This window comes from Bufo gargarizans, chromosome 2, assembly GCF_014858855.1.
Source record: "Bufo gargarizans isolate SCDJY-AF-19 chromosome 2, ASM1485885v1, whole genome shotgun sequence".
In the NCBI taxonomy this organism is placed as follows: domain Eukaryota; kingdom Metazoa; phylum Chordata; class Amphibia; order Anura; family Bufonidae; genus Bufo; species Bufo gargarizans.
In genome coordinates this window covers 563329383-563348111 of record NC_058081.1, presented here as the reverse complement: position 1 = coordinate 563348111, position 18729 = coordinate 563329383, and the positions used below count along the sequence as shown (strand labels likewise).

Sequence of the window (18729 nt, the reverse complement as noted above, 5' to 3'; positions counted from 1 at the left end):
CTAAAGAAAAAATCTTACTATGATATCAAAAATATATGTACAAACATGCGATTTGCTGTGTATCTAGTGTGATAGTCATGCGTCTCTGTGTGAACAGGACTTTGTGAACAAGTTCCTTTTAAAAACATGATTAACCCTTAAAATGCAACTCATTTTACACGGGACTGCACAGTGTTTCCCTCTGCTTTCAGTTCCTTGATTTTCCAGGACGTAATACATGGAGTAGAGAGGTTTCTTAGCAGCGAGCTGGCCAAGTGAATAACTAACTTGAGCCTTGTAAAGTTGTAACACCAGTTCTCCATGCAGCTGCCTTACACTGCAGTGTTACATGAGTATTAGTGGGGAGGAGATCTGGATGACCACCACCCATCCCTGTATAGACTCCTCCTCTGAACTGCAACTGACTCATTGAGCTAATTTCATTCCTCTCTTTCATTCCAGAGATTCCTCTGAAAAGCTGTCACCTTTCCAAAATACCAAGCCTGCTTTCCAACCACCAGCACCAGCACCAACAACAACAGCAGCGGCTGGGCTAGCCAGAGAGCCCTCCTCATCCTCACCTGACCTTCATCACACACAGAGGAGGGGGCAGAGACAATCCCTCTCAGTGCTGCCCAAAAGGAAAAAAAAATACAAGTCTTTCCCCTACAAAGTGCTGACCAGGATTGCCTTTCTCTGCCCCCATTCAGTCCTTTCTCCTGGCTTCCAGATACCCCACAATAGCTGCCTAGTTGCCACCAAGTTCTACTGTAAAAGCCCCGCACCTTCCCTCTGCTGGCAAGGTAAGCAGAAAAAGTTCCAGATTTGTGTATTTTCCCCCCTCTCTCTCTCTTTCCCGGTCTGTCTATCACAGGATTGGGAGCTTGAAATCCTTGTCGTTTTTCGCATGTTTGGCATTTTTTGGGTTCCTTTCTCTCTTCCTGATCACTTTCAGCTTGGATCAGACTCGAGAGGAGGATAACTGAGAGGCTTTTTCGTTTTGTCCTTTCCAAGAACATGGGCGGGGGGGTCCATTTGCCTTTTTTTCTCAGCTTTTTAGCTGCTCCTGTGATTTGGCTATTGAAGTTGGATAATGGATCTGGCATTACATAGGTTGTTCTCTGTCCCAGCGCCTGTGATTGAACTGCTGGTCAACTCAGGGATATTTATACAACTTACTGGAATTTTTGCAAAAGTTAAAAGTAAAGACCCCCTCCAATTTCTCTTTCCTTGTTATGCAGAGTTCTCTTATCTGTAAGTATAACTTATTGTTAATTGTGGGATTCTTTTTAAAACTTCTTTGTTTTCGTGACTGGTCTGTGGGCCTCCCTTAAACCCCCCCTCCGGACTGTGATCTGCGCCGGTTCCCTAGCCATTTATGTCCTGATCCTTTGTTTTTCCATCTTTCTGCTGATGTAAGCACAAATCCTTAGCATAGGACACAGCGTGCAGCTCAGTCTTCCTCAACGGCTTACAAGTTTAGTTTTCTCTTACTTTAGTTTGTCTTTTACTTTATATATGACTTCATGTCCCACTTTCCTAGGTTTATATCTTAAGTATCTATATTTTGAAATAACAGGGATGTAACCTCTTTAATCAACGCTTTCTCCCGATTTGAAAAAACTTTAAGAACTTTCAAAACTTTCAAAAATGTTATGAAGTCAACCCCTCTCCTATGAATGAAAGTTTGAGAAAGTCTACCAACTTTCTTAAAGGAATACTCGACTTCAGTCTTTATATTCTTTTTTAGTGTTCCAACACAAAGCCCAGCAGTCAGTAACTTCTGTATTAACCCTCTGCATCCCAAGGCGTTGATGGCTCTTTGTCTTGGAGTGAATCTAAGGGAAAGGAAGGAGGGGGGAGGCGGAGGGGATTTGGATCTTGTGTTTGCCATATTGCTGGCTGAATATTGCCCAACTGTTGCTGAGCAGCTTGTAGGAAATGGGAGCCGACATGGAAAACGCTGGAGGAAGGAGGGGGAGGTCAAAAAAAAGGAGGGAGAAGGACAGATAAGGAGGGAACAGAGCTGCCTTTCAAAGTTTGCTCTCTTTGTTCAGCTGCTTGGGCACTGCAGATCTGCCATGCTGGCTGGAGCCTCTTGTCCTGTATTTGTTTTGTAGTATCCACAGGGTAAATAAAAGCAGGAAACACTTTTCCCCTCGCTTTTTACAATGTGGATGGGAGCAAACAAGTCTTTTATGGTGTAACTGTAGAGGGGGTGGGGGGTGGGTCAGTGAAATCACTGCACAAAGAATAGTGACCACAATCACTGCTACTAGTTTAACTACATAGCTGCTGAAGCCGGGTGCAAACAGGCAAACAGTGCAGTTGCTCCACGCAGATCTGATCCAAGAGTGGATTTAGAAAATATGTATTTATATTTTTATGTATACATAAGAATGAAAATATAATATTTACATATATGTAGAGAAATTCTGTCTCATCAAATTTCTCTCTCTCTCTCTCTCTCTCTCTCTCTCTCTCTCTATATATATATATCTATAGCTATAATCTAACCCAGTTCAAATAAACACATTTAGTGCATGCATCAGGGAAGCCTCATAGGTTGGGGATACTCTTTTATCTGGATCTAAATAAAGTATTGTGTTTTAAGGGTCCTCATTTTTCTAATATGTGATTTATATTCAGATTGGAACACCACGTTATTATTGTTTCTGTATCATTATATACTCTTTTTCTCTATGCATCAGGGAAGCTCTTGCTGTGTACTCTAAATTGACCCATAAGCTTTATTATACTGATAGAGGCTAAAAGAATGTTCCTTTGCCTCCATTCCATGGTATCCTGCGTGGTATGATTCATGGAGTAGTACAGCATATTGTGCTATTCCACAGAGAAGCATCCTTTAAAAAATATATACTCAGTGGCATCTGCTAAATGCGGGTGCCCATGGTTTCCTATGGGAAAACCTCAGATGCAGTGTGAAAACAACCTAGGAATGGTTGGTCATTTTTTGCATATATACAAAACAACACGTTTTTAACATGTCTTAAAAACATTATCAAAAGTAAAAACGCAGAATATGAAGAAAAAATAGCAGCGTTTGTCACGTTAATTCTATTAAGCTTTTTCGTTATTGCAACTATTAAGCTCTAATATTGCTGCATAATTGCTATTCAGGACTCTAGAAAGCTGGGTGATAACTGGTGGGGCAACCACTGCTGCTCCCAGCGCTAGTCATTACAAGAGTTGTAGAGAATAGTTTACAACCTGACAACTTTTTATTTATTGCCATTTTTACATTATTCTAGAGGTTAATGCTTTTTATTTGCTGTTGAATAATGTGGATTGGAGAGATTCAGTGTTCATAAGAAAAACTAGATTTATTTTTTTTAAAGTTGGTCACTAACATGAGCTTTACTTGGGGGCTAAATTATAGTTTTTTATGGTAAGCATGGACACCCCTTTTAGATACAATGACTCGTGGCAATAGTTGGTCTCCCCTCCAAGAGGCTGCCTATGTTTGTCCACTTGGACATTATATAAAGCTCTGGCTCGATTTCCTAAGGTACCCATACACATGAGTCTAAAGTTGCTGAAAACAAACAATTTCAACCAAATAATCAGTTTTCAGGTGAAGGTCAACTACGAATGATAGTTTTTTCCAACAGATGACAGACCATCATCCTCTGAAAAGAAGTCGGCCCTGTTTGAAATTTTCGTCCAATATTCAGACACAAGTTGTTTCATTTAGGGCTCATTCAACACAACCGTTTTTGTGGACTGCAAATTGAGGATCCTCAAAATGCAGATACCGGCCTTATGCGTTTCACATTTTGCGTATCAGAGTGTCCTTCCCTATAATAGAAATGCCTATTCTTGACCGCAAAAATGGACAAGAATTGGACATGTTCTATTTTTTTCTGTAGGGCCACGGAACGTTAGTGTGCTGTCCGGAACAGATGCAGACAGAAAAATACAGTTGTGTGAATGGGCCCTTGTTCCTGGAAGAAATATCTTACTTTGAAAGAAGGTTCCCAGAAAGATATTTCATCCATTGCCCTGTTTTATTGAATGTGTGCACAGTTTGAAGAACAGTAAAGGCGAATATGGACTAAAAAGTGTATGGCCGTATCTGCGAAACAATCGTTGACCAGATGTTTGTTTATTCAACTGCTGTTCAACCTTCAATCTACTTCTATCTAATGTGTAAGACCACCTATACTTTATGGCCAAAAGTGTCGAGTGTACTTATTTACCACAGTGATTACAGACAGCCATCTTAAAACTGTATGTACAATTCATTAGGAATTCAAATGACACTGAATTGCCATTATAAGGGTAGGTTTACATAGGCTGAGCTAAAGCCGATTGTCAGGAAGGAAGCATTCCTTCCTGACAGTTGGCTGCTCTTTCAGTTGAGGTGACCATTGCATTTACATGCAGCGATTGATCGTCCTCATACAGCTGCATTGTTTCTGGGCAGCAGATCGATGTTTAGACAGCACAATCTGATGCCCAGAAATGATAATTTAGGTGCCTGCACTAACGACAGTTTCACCAGATGAACCAGCGTTTCGCTCGTTCATCAGATCATCGGTTGCACCTTTAGACGGGCAGATTGTTGGGAACGAGTGTTCGCGGGAACGTTCGTTCCCGATACTCTGCCCGAATATCGGGCCATATAAATCCACCTTTATTTTCCATTCATTCTTGAAAGCTTAAACCTTAGTTGTTATGGTCAAGACTCAACTTTTAGTCTGCACTGGTTTTTATTCATGAGGCCCAGTATGTAAATTTGCCTTTTGCTAAGGCTTCTTTATATGCCTTGGAGTGCGATTTGCATATCTCTTCATTGTCTTTTGCTATTAATTGAATACCCGGTTCTGCTAGTTATTTTGAATTATATTTTATGCCTTTGTGTTACTTTACTAAGAAGATTTAGTGCATTGTAATTGATCTTGTTGTAGAAAAAGTAGGTTTAGCGTTTTTGCGTAATTAAGTGTACCTTATTAAATATCATTTTCAAATGGGTGTGGGCTGTCACCATGATAAAGCAAGTGTTCTGGACTGGCTACAGCTATAGGCTCTTATTTTGAAAACCTATTAACAAGATAATGTATAAGGATTTCAAGAAAGCCCTTTGAGGCCTGTTGTGTGGAAAAGAAGTGTTGGATAGATAGGATTCTACCTACTCATTTTTATTGTTTTCCCTACAGAAAATGGGCAGTAGACGTGTTTGGTTGACACTTATCTCTTCACTCTAGGGTTCAGTAATCTCTTATCTTGTCCTGACTCCACAGATTCATCAGCTCTTTTGGTCAGCAGCATATTTTATTATAGAGTCTATGCCTTTCCATTTTGTGCTCAGCTTTGAACACCATGTTATGTCACATTACACAACTTGAATACTATATTCAGTCAACCATGTAGAGATCATTCATGCATTGAGAAGAGGTCCAAAAGCTTTTGCTTTTTTCACTGTCTGGTTAGTAGTTTATAAGTAGTTATAAGAGCCTATATAGATCCATATAAATGTATTACAGTAATATGACAAGAGACCTACCGACAGTGGCCCTTGTCTGCCTGTTGTGGATGAAAACTACATGTCCTGTAAAATCTCCAGAGATCATGTTTTAGGTCAAAATGGAAAATGGTTATTGTTGGCCATAGTCATAGGTAAGGCTGTTAGTTGGTGGTAAAGGTTCTCAATGTAGTGACCATTGCAACAGCTTGTACCCTGGTGGATAGGTTGGGATGGTGGTCAGTGAAAACCTTGCATTGGTTTTGCATCAATGAACTGTCCGTCAAGTGTCCACAAGTAATCTTTGCTAGGATGGGAAAGTATTAGAGATATCCATGCATGCAATTCTTGATCTAGAGTCTACTGAAAGGTTTATATAATGGGGGAAACTTTTCAAACTCTTCTCTCCAGAATTCTAGTTTTAAAAAGTAGCAAACATAGGGATTTGTGACTTTTTGAGCTTATTTGTGCAAACATTGTGAGATTTTGCATTTTTACACCACTCTCTCCAGTTTTGAAAAGTGGGTGGGATAGTGGCCATGGTTAGCCTGTCGAACTGATTGAAGTCACATTTATTAAGTGGGACTTTTTGAAAAGTCACAAAATTTGTCACAATCTTCATCCAATAAAAGGATGATGTAGAAAGTAAAGTAACATTTTGAGACAGAAGTCTTAGATTTATAAATCCACCAAATTATAAAACATTGTGCAACATTTGATTGATTTTGGTGCAAATTATAGCAGCACAGACTCCTGTGACACTGATCTTAAAAATTCCTATATGATACATTTCTGCTAGTGTGCATAAAGATTCTTGTAGTGAAGTATATGTGGTGGTGTTCCAACCTTATCTTTTTGAAGTCAATATTATTTTTTTTATGTTAATGTCACCACCTGTCATATCATAAGAAAAAGTTGTCACTATTGAATTAGAGATGATTAAATCTTAAACCCACTGCTTGCCTATATTCACAAAAGGTCACCATATTTTGTGCCCTCTTTCTACTTTTTCAATGTTATTATTTGGTTAAAAAATAAATGTTCCTTGGTTCTGCTATTGAGAGAGCCTGTAGATTTTTACCAAAACAAGGAAATGTAATGTTGCACTTTGTCACCCCTTGCCAATTTTTAACAGAATTCTTTAATAATCTGTTTGCCTAGAGCTACTTTTGGTGTAAATGGATCCAACAGAATGCATGTTTTTTGAGATGAGCAGCTCCAGATGGGTCTGGCAAACACTTATCCTCCCCTGCTCCTTTTAAGTGACAAGTTAATTAAGATGATGGTTGATGTCTGATTGGGTAGGCAGTGGTTATCTTCTGCCTGTAGCAAGCTTCACTTGGTGACAATCTTCCATATAAGATCTGTCAATATTAGTTTAGATATTACAATCCAGGGATATTTCCCCCATCTGAGAACATCCACAGGTTTGACCATGACAGCTTTTAACAAGTTCTATGATCCTCAACCTTTTCTACCATCCCAGGTTTTATATAACTGCTTTTACGTCCAAGACTGTGCTCATTTTCCTCCTGCTTGAGTCACCTCCATTGGGCGCCTTCATTTGTTTGCTTATGTGTTTAAGTTGTAAAACTGGTTCCTGTTTTGAAACTTATAAACTTGGTTTACATCTTCATGTTCTAGTAGGAGGAGGGAAACTATTCATAGGGTGAAATTTTTAAGTATAGTCAGTGAATCTTCTGGAGTTTTGTGGTAAAATGTGAATCTTATACACTTTCTTCATGCCTAGTAGATGAATGAATGTTCCCCTCCTGTACCCTTTTATTTCTAGATAAGTCATGGCTACAACAATGTTTGAAAGTAAAGTTGGCCGTACATTTTAGATGTCAGCTGTCAAAACTAAAACACTTATTCCCTTGACATGTATCTCTTCTGACTTCCCCACCCTATCACAACACTATTGTGTATATAACATGGAAACCAAGGTCCAGTTATTAAACACATCTAGACTGTTCTTGACTTCTCTTGTTTTCATTCTGTTGGTGTGATACTTAAAGGGGTATCCCCATCTCAGACAATGGGGGCACATTGCTAGGATACCGCACCTATCTCGCAAACTGAGTGGCCACCCTTCATTCATTTCTATGGGGTTGCCAAAAATAGCCAGCTTGGCTTTTTCCGTCAGCCCCATAGAGATGATTGGGAGCGCACCGCTCCCGTGCGGCCATCGCTCCCATTCACTTCAATGGGGCTGACAGAAATATCCGAACCAGTGCTTGGCTATTTTCGGCGGCCCCATAGAAATGGATGAAGGGCGGCCGCGCATGCGCAGTGCACCCTCCCTCACTGTGCCGTCTCAGTTTATGAGATAGATGTTGGCCCCAGAGGTGCGCCCACAACTATCAGACAATGGAGGCATATACTAGTGATATGCCCCCCCATTGTCTTAGATGGGAATACCCCTTTAGGAGTTTCTGTTTTTTTTCTCTATAAAATAGTAGACTAACACAGCTGAATTAATGCTATAACTTGGTGGTCTCCAACATGTGCAGCTAAAGGTACACAGTGGCTACAGGGCCACAGGTTGGAGACCATTGTTAAGTTATATAACCCTATTTCTGATCTGATGACCATGAACTGTAGGGTATGCATGACAAAGGGGGTAGTGTTTATACTCACAAGCCAAGGTGGCCATAAGACAGGCACATTTAAAGATCCCTATTATGGCTGCCACACCTAGACCCTGCCCATGATTCTTATAGTTCATAGGTCTATGATTATCTAACGTTTGGTCAAACCAAGTCCCATCCATAATACTGACTTTTAAAACCCACCTTCGTTATTACAGTAAGATGAGCTTTTCCAAGAATTAATGTCAACTGGTAAATGTTGTACACCAATCGTGCCAAATGTTGCATTATTAGTTGTGTTTTAATCCTAATAATTGTATAGGGTTGCACCTTTCTTTAATATGAATTCTTCTTATGCCATTAAAAACCCATGAATTTTTTTTTTTTTGCCATGACAATGGCAGGACTGACTCCTGGTGAGCTTTGCCACGCTGTGACCTCCTTGTGTTCTATTCTATGCAGATGGTGCAAATATAACCCCCCTATAGTGAATAAAAGCCTATTCTTTTAGAGGACTAACCCCATTACATAAATACACTGTGTTGCCTAAACTTATGTCCAACACAATGAGAGGGGATTAGCTGGGTTAACCCTTTCAGTTCTGGAAACGGCAACCTGCACATTTCAGAAGAGATTCCTCTGTGCGGCTGAAGGATTTACAGCTCCTTCAAGTCTCGCACATTGATACAAATATAAGCTCCCTTACCTTAGTGGCCTATATATATATATATATATATATATATATGAGAAAGGAAGCGATAAGACAATTTACTCGTCAGTGATGTGATAGCTTTGTTTCCCTTGAAATCTTTGCATGTTGAGTTTTCCATTTCTGGGGACGCTGGGTGACAATGAGTTTTATGACTCATCTTTCCCAGATATCTGCAAAGTATAGCAGAGAAAGGAGTATCATTGCAACACTAGGCAGATTTGTCATACTTGACCCTGTGGGAGCTCTGATGATAGCCGTGTTGACTAATATAATTTAAGCTTCATGCCAAGCATGCATGGCAGGCAGCACATGGTTTCCAGAACGGTAGCAATACAGTGTGCTACCATATTGGGCCTCCATATAAAACTATATTATGGTGCTGTTTACCCCTAGAAACAATGCTTCTTATGGAAAATAATATGGCTTCCAATGGAGCATGTCTAAGGCAAGGTATGGAGTATAGTACCTTAGACGTCTATAGGTGTAGCTATATTATAGTATGTATGAAACAGGCTTGCTTTACATAATGCAGCTTTTAACATTTGAATGGGGCTTTGGGTATTTGTTTGTCACTGCGATTTCTGCATGAGTTTTCAGCAATTTCTCTTCTGGAATGTATTCCGCAACTGCAGCAGAGGAGAAACAAGTTTTTCATGTATTTTTTACTGTGTGGTCAAAAACAACTTCTGTAAATTTACCCGAAGGCCTCCTTCATACCTGAATTTTCTTTAGCTTTTTGAGTACAATAAATGCCTGAAACATGCCAGTTTTTTTTTTTTTATGTTTACAAGCATTTTTTAAATATATTTATTAGGCGTTTCTGCGGCATTCTTTACAAGTTGTGTTTTTTTAACACACATTTTAAAAAAAGAAACTATACCCCCCCCCCCCCATGTCACTTGCTGTAAATGCCATAAGAAAGCAACATACATTGACACATGCATTTTTGGGGGTTAAATTTTTAGGGTTAAAAAGACAATGGCTCCAGTAAATGAACCAAAACCATGTCATAGCCAGGGTGTGCTGCAATAAAAAAAAATAAAAAAAAACACCATGGGCCAAAAAACAAAGAAAAATGCCACTACCAAAACCTATATATAATACATATAAAATAAATACATCCAAAAATACATGTTTGTTCTGCATTTCATTGTCATATACATACAGCTAACATCTGGAGGATAAATAAAATAAAAAACATGTGTAAAACCAGCTTAAGGCCACTTTCACACAGTCAGTATTTGCTCAGTATTTTCCATCAGCATTTTTAAGCCAAAACCAGAAGTGGAAACTATAGAGAAAATGTAAAATTGAAAGATTTCCACGTCTAATTTTTGGGCCTGGTTTTGGCTTACATATATTGATGAAGAATACTAGCCAAATACTGCCGATGTGAAAGTGGCCTTAGACCAGTTTTTACATGGCTGCAACCTAGACACCTTCCTTTTCCCATAGTTAAACTGAATAGAGCAGTTCCAGGGCCAAGGACCGGCCATTTTTAGGGTAAACATCTGTACAAATGATTTACTTTTTTCAATTACTTTGCACATAGAAATAATCAAGCAAATGAAATGTTTGAGCCGTTTACTTAGCAGCGCCCAAGGCGAGAGCTTGGCGGCCATATACACAGCCCGGAGCTTCAATCAGCCCGATACTGGCGCTGCTGCAAGTGCAGTATTAACATGACACCTTTTTTGGCACCAAGATTGTCAGCATTTCCCAATACAGTGTAACACACATCTCTTAAAGCAACAGAGCAGCAAAACTGAGATCTGAACTGGCTATTCTTCTCATCTGTTCCTAGAGCTAATAATATCTCAATGGGCATAATGTTCCGATCTGACTATATGATCTTCCAACTCTCCCCCCCCCCCCCCCCGACATATGATGTGGAAGGAGACAAGGATTAGGATAAATTTATATTTTAACTAATGTTTCCTTTTATTCTCCGAGGAGATAAGCTGCTGCTGGGACTGTCTGGAACCAGCTTTCTCCATTCTCCCCATAGTATACGCAGACACGTTTGGCCGAGCCAAACATGTATGTGTATGGGGAAGATTGGAGAGACACTGTAGATGTCGGCCAAACAATCATTCGCTATTGAATGTTTATGGCCAGCTTCAGACTGATCATTTTCTGAGCATTTCCGCCTCTCAACCGGTTTAAGGCTACTAATACTATATATCAAGCTACGTGCATTGCACAGCAGCACCCATTACTCATGGATAAGGTTAGGAGACTCTTCTCTTTTTTCCCACCAGAAATTCCTACCAGCGTTTAATTAAAAACTTCTGTGTCCTGCTTTTCGAGCAAAGTTCCCAGTGATCTATTTAATGAAACAAAAACTTCCCCCCCTGGTGACATGTCTGTAACCTGTGTGGGTGGAGAGGGGGTGAGTGCATTACTCTACAAGGCTGTGATAGGCAGGTACCTCTAGAACTGCTTGAAAGAACGACTCCATGTCTCTAGGGCAAGGCAGAAAACTAGTGATAAAGGTCCTGAGATCAAAGGAGTCTGAAAGTAAACTGGATTGTAATATTTACTGTACATATTATGTTCTTTTTCTTTGAAAATATGTTCATGAAAACAAGAGTCTAAACTACACAAGGTCAAGGTGGCTCCTCTTTCTTATAAATTCCAAAATGTCAGTGCCAAGTCAGTGGCCCATACACAATGGACTAAAGTTGTTCAAAATGGACAAATTCAACCATCACTAACATTGGTTGAGAGAAATTTAACAAAGAACTGTAGTTTTAGCCAACCATTGACACAGTATGATAGTCGGGAAAGAAGTCAGTAATTTTTTAATTCAAGTAGCTGTGGAAGAGGGCATATACGATTTACTGTAAAACACACATGGGGAGTAGACATACTCTCAGTTTATCAAAATGTGCTATATTGTCTCCTGTGTGTAATCATGTACCGTGCTGAAGTGGTGATATTTCCTTAAAATTTACGGACCCCACTATTATTGTTCAGTTACAGAGCGAAGATTCAATTTTTTCATTCCTCTTTGTAATTCCAGCATTTTCATGTCTACATTCTTTAAGTGACCTTTTTAGTCTGTGAGTATATGACATAATGCTGGCTTTCCGTGGCAGAGGATCCTTTCTTGTTTAGGAAATTGGTTACATTCCAAATATTTAGCATTCCAGAAAAAAGGCGGAAAATTCAGATGCATGAACTGTGCTGGGTAAACTTCTTCTACATAAACTTTTTTCATACACGCTTCCAGCAACTTGTTCAACCCATTCCATGGGCTATAATTAACCCTTTACATTTTTTTTGTCATTGCTGTGTTTTGTTTTGTTTTTTATTAAAAAGTGACCCAACTAGGTTGGCAGTGCTACTGTTGCATTAGATACTAGAGGGCTAAAGGCCCCTTTACACGGGCTAACACAGCAGAAATTCTCGGGAATGAACTGATTGTTCCTGATAATTGCCTGCTCATTACAGGAGGTGAAAGCTGCATTAATATGATCACTGATCCCCATACACATTTATTCTGGACAACAGATCATTGTTTAGGAGGCATGATCTGCTGGCCGGAAATTATGATTATGGTGTCTGCACCAGTAATGCCTTCACCCAACGAACGAGCACTTGCTTGTTCAATGGGTGATGAGTGGCATCTTTAGACAGGGCAATTATCAGGAAATAACATTCCTAGGAATGCTCTTTTCCGATTATTGCCCTGATCATTGACCTGTGTAAAAGACCCTTATGGAGTAACTTGAAACTGCTGGACCTTGATTCACTATCTATACTTTTATGATCACGTGATTTATAGCACTACTGCCAATGGGTCTCCTCGGGCACCAGGTTGTTGCTGAAACATGTGAGTGAAACCTGTGCACTGTCCAGTGTCCATTTGGCTCACCAGATGATACCATAGTGGACCCCAAAGGTCCACGAAAAAAACTTTTGGAGCTGCTTTCGGAGCCAATAACTTGCTACTAGGGTCTATATCTTTGAATCAAAATCTGTTAAAGTTTATTGTTGATATGGGGTTTGAGCCCCAATAATAATTTCCTCTGGTGGGCCCAAGTAATTCCACTGTGACCATGGCACTATCTTTAGTTATACTCCTATAGATAATTTGTATATAACAAAAATTGAGTAGATGTGGTTTGAACAGAAGGTGTTTTATTGGGCAGATTTCTGTCCAATGTATTTCATTTAAGGACCAGTGGCACATAACTGTCCAAATGAAGGGGCACACAAACTATTGGCCTCTACTTACAATGTATCATGTGGTCTTTTTCTGCCATCAATCTTCTATGATTCTATGTAACTGGCAACAAATCAAAAGATGTCTTTCATTTTGATGTCCATTGAGATATTTTGCTGCTACTAAACAGCCAGCAACCCTGGAAAGATTGTTTGTTCCCAATTTTACCCACATACTAGATTTTTCTATCCCGGGCCTGATCTTCCCACAAGTCATGTATGGCCACCTTTACAAGGAGACCTCTGGTTATGACTTTGCATTCACAGTTAACTTATTTCAGGTGTCGGTGTTGCCTGGTTACCTCTATAGCAACATACGGTTACAATGTAACCTAGACCGATAATCTGCAGAACAATGTGACATTGATTTTTTTTCTCTTTTTTAATAAACTTTCTTATTTGCTGGAACACATCAAAGCTTCCAGACCTTGTTAAACCCCTGCCTGCCTTATCATATGGCCTGCTGTCCTAAGGGGATCTTTTCACAAGTCTGATAACATCTCTTTCCATCCCCCACCTATTCACCCTCCAGGGGGTCGGGAAGACTGGGCAAGTCCAGATGTGCAGCAGGGCCCCTCCCAGACGGTATGGGGTGTTTAGGTTCTGTCATTCTGGAAGATAACAATCACATTCTGTCCTGAGTGTTTATACACCCGGTTGCAATGCAGTTTTTCACTTATACATTTACATAGGTTTTGTGTCTTTATATTAGCTTCATGGGATTGTAAATCCAGCTTTCCCAAATTCGTGAACGACCTGCTACCACATCTCTACATAACTAGGTAAATAAGGGAAACTGGATAGTAACTTTATGGGACTTGTAATGAAAAGAATTTGGGCTGTAACCCAGAGAAAGATAAAGCAAAGGAGAATGGCTGAATATAATTCTAGTTACCTGGATGATAAGGAGCACTATGGTGTTACAATGACTAGTCTTGTGTTCCTGTAATAGCATCGCATGACCATTGTGGTAAGGCTTGAATTCTACACTATCAGCAGCATACAGGATGGTGTTTACAGCACCCTATGGACTGCAGTGGACTCCTTACTACAGACTGTCACGGATCTGCAGGGCGATGGCCTGGAATTTGAACTTTTCCACAACACTGCATGTATATCATTGCAACACGTTAGAAAACACATGTTGTGATGGAAACCCCCAGAGGACGGAATTGCTGCTGCTGAGGTGATTCTCTGATGTATTCATAGATATTCTCTAAAAGAGAAGCTAAGAGGCAGCATGTGTTGGACATTACATTGAAGACTGTGCCTTCTTATTCCTTAATTTGCTGAGAGTTATATGACTTTTGTTGTGTGAATGAATCCAGGATCTAATCGGAGAAGTCCTGACTTCCAGATCATGTGCACTGAACACATCTCCTCACATCCTCTCATTGTTCTCCCATCATGACTGAGTCACTTAGGAAGTGACACGATATGTTTCCAGGCAACACTTCATCCTCTCTGTAACTTCTATGTACTTCTAACCACGGGTTGATATTCCCTGATCTATGACAACCTCACAGATGAGAGGAATTTCCCAGGTGTAGACACACATTTTTCTGGAACATTGTGGACCTTGGATCTATTGAATCCAGGAACTGTAAAGTGGGCAGCTTATGGCCCATAATTTACTTTTTTCTGTTTGCAGGCACAGTAATCTGCTTCACTGAGCACTGAAGTTCTTGGCCTTTTACTAAAGGTGGAGATAGACTTTAGATAGCTATTGGTCCAGCAGTTCTTCCTCCATAACTCCCCCAAACTCATGCATGCTTGGAGGGTAGAAAGTGACTACCAGACACCTCTGGTGGTATCTTATCTCCCATGAGAACAAAGGATCATGCATGCTGTAATCCAACATGCCTGATCCTTCTTTTCCTTGACATCTGCCATTAAGGGTCATTGGGACACCCACATACCACATTAGGTGTTTGGCCGATGTCCAACTAATCAAATTACATTTATCATGTAGAGAAGGTTAATACAAGGAGGCAGTATAGACAATCACAATACATTAGTAAGTGCCTTGTATTAACTTTGTCTACATGATATGAGACAACGGAGCTTGTATGGAGGGCTCAGAAGAGATAACTATTGGCTGAAGAAATGTTCAGCCTATGGCTTTCTAATGTGTATGTTTGGCCTTATGTTTTTGGAGAATTTGCAGTAATAATACCAGATATAAAATTGGCAAATAGTATAGATGAAACTACCAAACAAATCTATAGATTACAAGAACACTTTCTTCTCAACATGTCCATGATAAAGGGATTGTACTAGATTAGAATAACATGGTTGCTTTCCCTTGTAAACAGCACCACACCAGTCCTTAGGTTTTGTGTGGTATTGCAACTCAGCTCTAAATTGAATGGGACTGAGGCCGATCTGCAGTAGTGTGGACAGATATGGCACTGTTTTTGAAAGGAAGCAGCCATTTAATATAGTCTGATATAGTCATCATCTTCTGACCAGATGGTTGATGGTGAATTGCTTGTCCTCAGATATGTCTAGCAAATCTTTTTTAAAGTCAGCGCACACCTATCTCCAGAATTCCCATGCATGCCCGACCAGCCACTTTGTTAATTTCAGAGGGGCTGCAGGGGCTATGGGGCCCCCGTTCTCCTGATCGGTTGGGGTCCCAAAAGTAGGAAACCCACTGGTCCAATAGTTATCCTCTATCCTGTGGATAGAGGATAACTTAATCTAGCCGGAATACCCTTTAAAGTGGTCCTGAAGCTTTTATGCGACAGGACTGTTTTCTAGTTAGGCTACTTTCACACTCGCATTTTGGCTTTCCGTTTGTGAGATCCATCATGGGCTCTCACAAGCGGTCCAAAACTGATCCGTTTTGCCCTAATGCATTCTGAATGGAAAAGGATCCGCTCACAATGCATCAGTTTGCCTCCGATCAGTCTCCATTCCGCTCTGGAGGCGGACACCACAACGCTGCCTGCAGCGTTTTGCTGTCCGCTTGTCGAAACTGAGCCAAACGGACCCGTCCTAACACACAATGTAAGTCAATGGGGACAGATCCGTTTTCTCTGGCACAATCTGGCACAATAGAAAACTGATCCGTCCTCCATTGACTTTCAATGGTGTTCAAGACGGATCTGTCTTAGCTATGTTACAGATAATACAAACGGATCTGTTTTTGGGCAGATCTGTCATGGATCTGCAAAAAACTGATCCGTTACAATAATACAATCGCATGCATCCATCATGAGTTGTATTATTGTAACGGATCAGTTTTTGCAGATCTATGACGGATCCGCCCAAAACACGAGTGTGAAAGTAGCCTAAGGTGGCATTACAAAGCTGTAGACTACATAATATGGCAAGTGACAGAGCAGATTATACCTCCAAAATTGCATAAGGAAGCCTCATACTGCTTCAGGGTGAAATTGAAGACATGAATGTACAGAAGTACTGGCCCAAAGCATAGATGGCATATTACTGATTCATAATATGACCGTGTGCATGAGGCCCTAAGGAAATTAAAGTAGTTGTAAGAGTGTAGTGACACGTTGATGGCATCATAGCACATGGAGATCTGCTTCCATTAGGCCACAGGTCCATAAGGTTAAATGGTAAGCATGGTGCACCCGGCTTTCCCTGTGTCATCACTACTTGCTCTGAAATCTCAAGGACTGTCAATCAAACAAGAGGGGAAAGTGCTAGGCGGCATTAGTGGCAGAGCCACGGTGCACCAAATGGTGGCTTCACCCATGGTGCACTGAAAACTTGATTTACATAGAAATAAAAAGAAGCATATCTCAGGACTAGAGTATCGGATTTTCACAATAATGGTTCGGTTATGTTTCAGAGAACCCACCCTGCATATAAGTATGATTACTTTGCAAACTTTAAATCAATGGTGTGAGAATATATAACACGATCTACTTCTATCGTGATTCTATTTGTCTCATTAGAACAGGAAACATCATTGTTTTATAAAACCTTCTTCTAGTGAATAAAGTTGAGCCATGTTGCTGCCTTGCTGAGAGAGAAGCTGAGATTTCTATCAGTAACCACTTCCTGCCTCTTCAAACTCTCCCGTAGTGAAAGAGCAAGGGGAAAAAAAGGTTACAGAGGGAAGGTCTGGCTCCGAGCTTCTAGATCTTTCCACAGCCCCACTACCCTTCCTGGTCTGTGATTTGTTCTCGGCTGTCTCTTTGTGTACAAGTCACTATGCTGCCAGAAAATCTGCTTGTCTGACTAGTTAAACATTGTCGTTTACACCTCTGAACCACACAATCTACGCTGTGTTTGTTGCTTTTATGCTGCTGAATGTGATATTTAAAGAACTATGAACTTTTTTTTTTTTATTCATTTTTATTCTTTTTTTTTTCTTAGTCATCATGTAGTCACTGATTTATTTACGGCTTCCTTAAGGGTTACATTGTACACACACTGAAAATTATCTTTGTACCTGATGGAAGTCTATTATACTTTACTCCTTACCTTTACAAACGCAATAAATATGTTGCCTCTTGCCTACAAAATACACATAAATGTTCATTTTGTAACATTTATTTTACATGTAAATTGAATAAATAAAGTACATTATGAATGGATTCCAGAGGGAAAAAGGCGAATAGGAAGAATAAATGAATTGTATTCAGCGGTTTATGGTATTTTAATGCAGCGAACTGCCATCTTTTTCATAGTTAGAGAAATGTTTCAAATTTTTTTAGAATTTTGCTGTGATAATCTGTTTTACCATCCACATTCTTGTCAAACATACTGTTCACATTAAGAAAAAAAAACATAAACAAAGTGCATGACATAAAAATACCATAATGGTAATAAAATGCATCAATATACCGGTAATAAGAAAAAGAGGAATATAGAAACAATACAGAGCATAAAAAAAATCATCTTTTGACTAGTATTGGGTCATTGACCAGCTTGATTTTTTTTTTTTTTATTGCACTGTATATTTTTTTTTACAAATTATTTCATTGTGGCCTGTAGTGTTGAGAAAGCTGTACATTTTTATTCATTTTTATATCTTTGTAGATTAACCATTATATCTCTTATATATTTCCCTTTTGTTCTGTTTTTTATAGAGTATGGTCACATGACAAAAATCCATGTTGGAAAAATCTGACATGTATCTGCTACGGAATCCGTTGCAGAAATCCAAGGCTGACCCTCATGACTTAATTCATAGGTGGACACACGCAGTGTCATTTCAAGCGAAAATCACACCAAGAGGGGTCATGCTTCTTCTTCCGTTTTATACACTGTGCACTGGAAAATCTGTGTTGTATAAAAGACGGCATGGATTTCAATAGGAGGTGGATTCCTTATGGATTTGTTACAAATTCACGTCAAAATCTATGTAGAAAATGGACCTGGGAACATACTTTAACCAAGATATTCCTAGCTATTGCTGCTTCAGTAGAATATATTTTTGCTATTTTAACAGTTTTAGGCGTGTCTACAAGGTGGCCCACTGTAAGCGAGTGTGTTGAAGTGAATGGAAGCACAGTGGGGGCTTTCTATTACCATGAATATCATATTGATGTTCTCAAGTCCAACGACTGGAGGGAACAATGTTACTGAGAGCATCTGAACTTAGTATATATTTGGCATGGAAACGCTATTGTTTAGAATATTTGACAGCTCTTTGCACACAGGAGAGTGGAGGCCAGAAAGTTTAAAAGGGGGAATAAAATAAAGATTTGGCAGGAAAGAGCACATGACGTACCAAAGAATCGGAAATATCA

The 18729-nt window shown here is 39.7% G+C and overlaps 1 protein-coding gene across 4 annotated transcripts in view; it reads left to right on the top strand.

The window, feature by feature from the left end:
• Window positions 1-445: 445 nt before the first annotated feature.
• TEAD2 (TEA domain transcription factor 2) overlaps window positions 446-18729 on the top strand; it is a 91607-nt gene continuing 73323 nt past the window's right edge. For 3 of the 4 annotated variants that reach the window (XM_044281653.1, XM_044281652.1, XM_044281650.1), the window contains exon 1: window positions 446-782. The gene's annotated coding sequence lies outside the window, so the exon portion shown is untranslated. Of the gene's footprint in view, window positions 783-950; window positions 1234-18729 lie in introns of those variants that run through there. The other variant, XM_044281651.1, reaches the window with a different exon arrangement.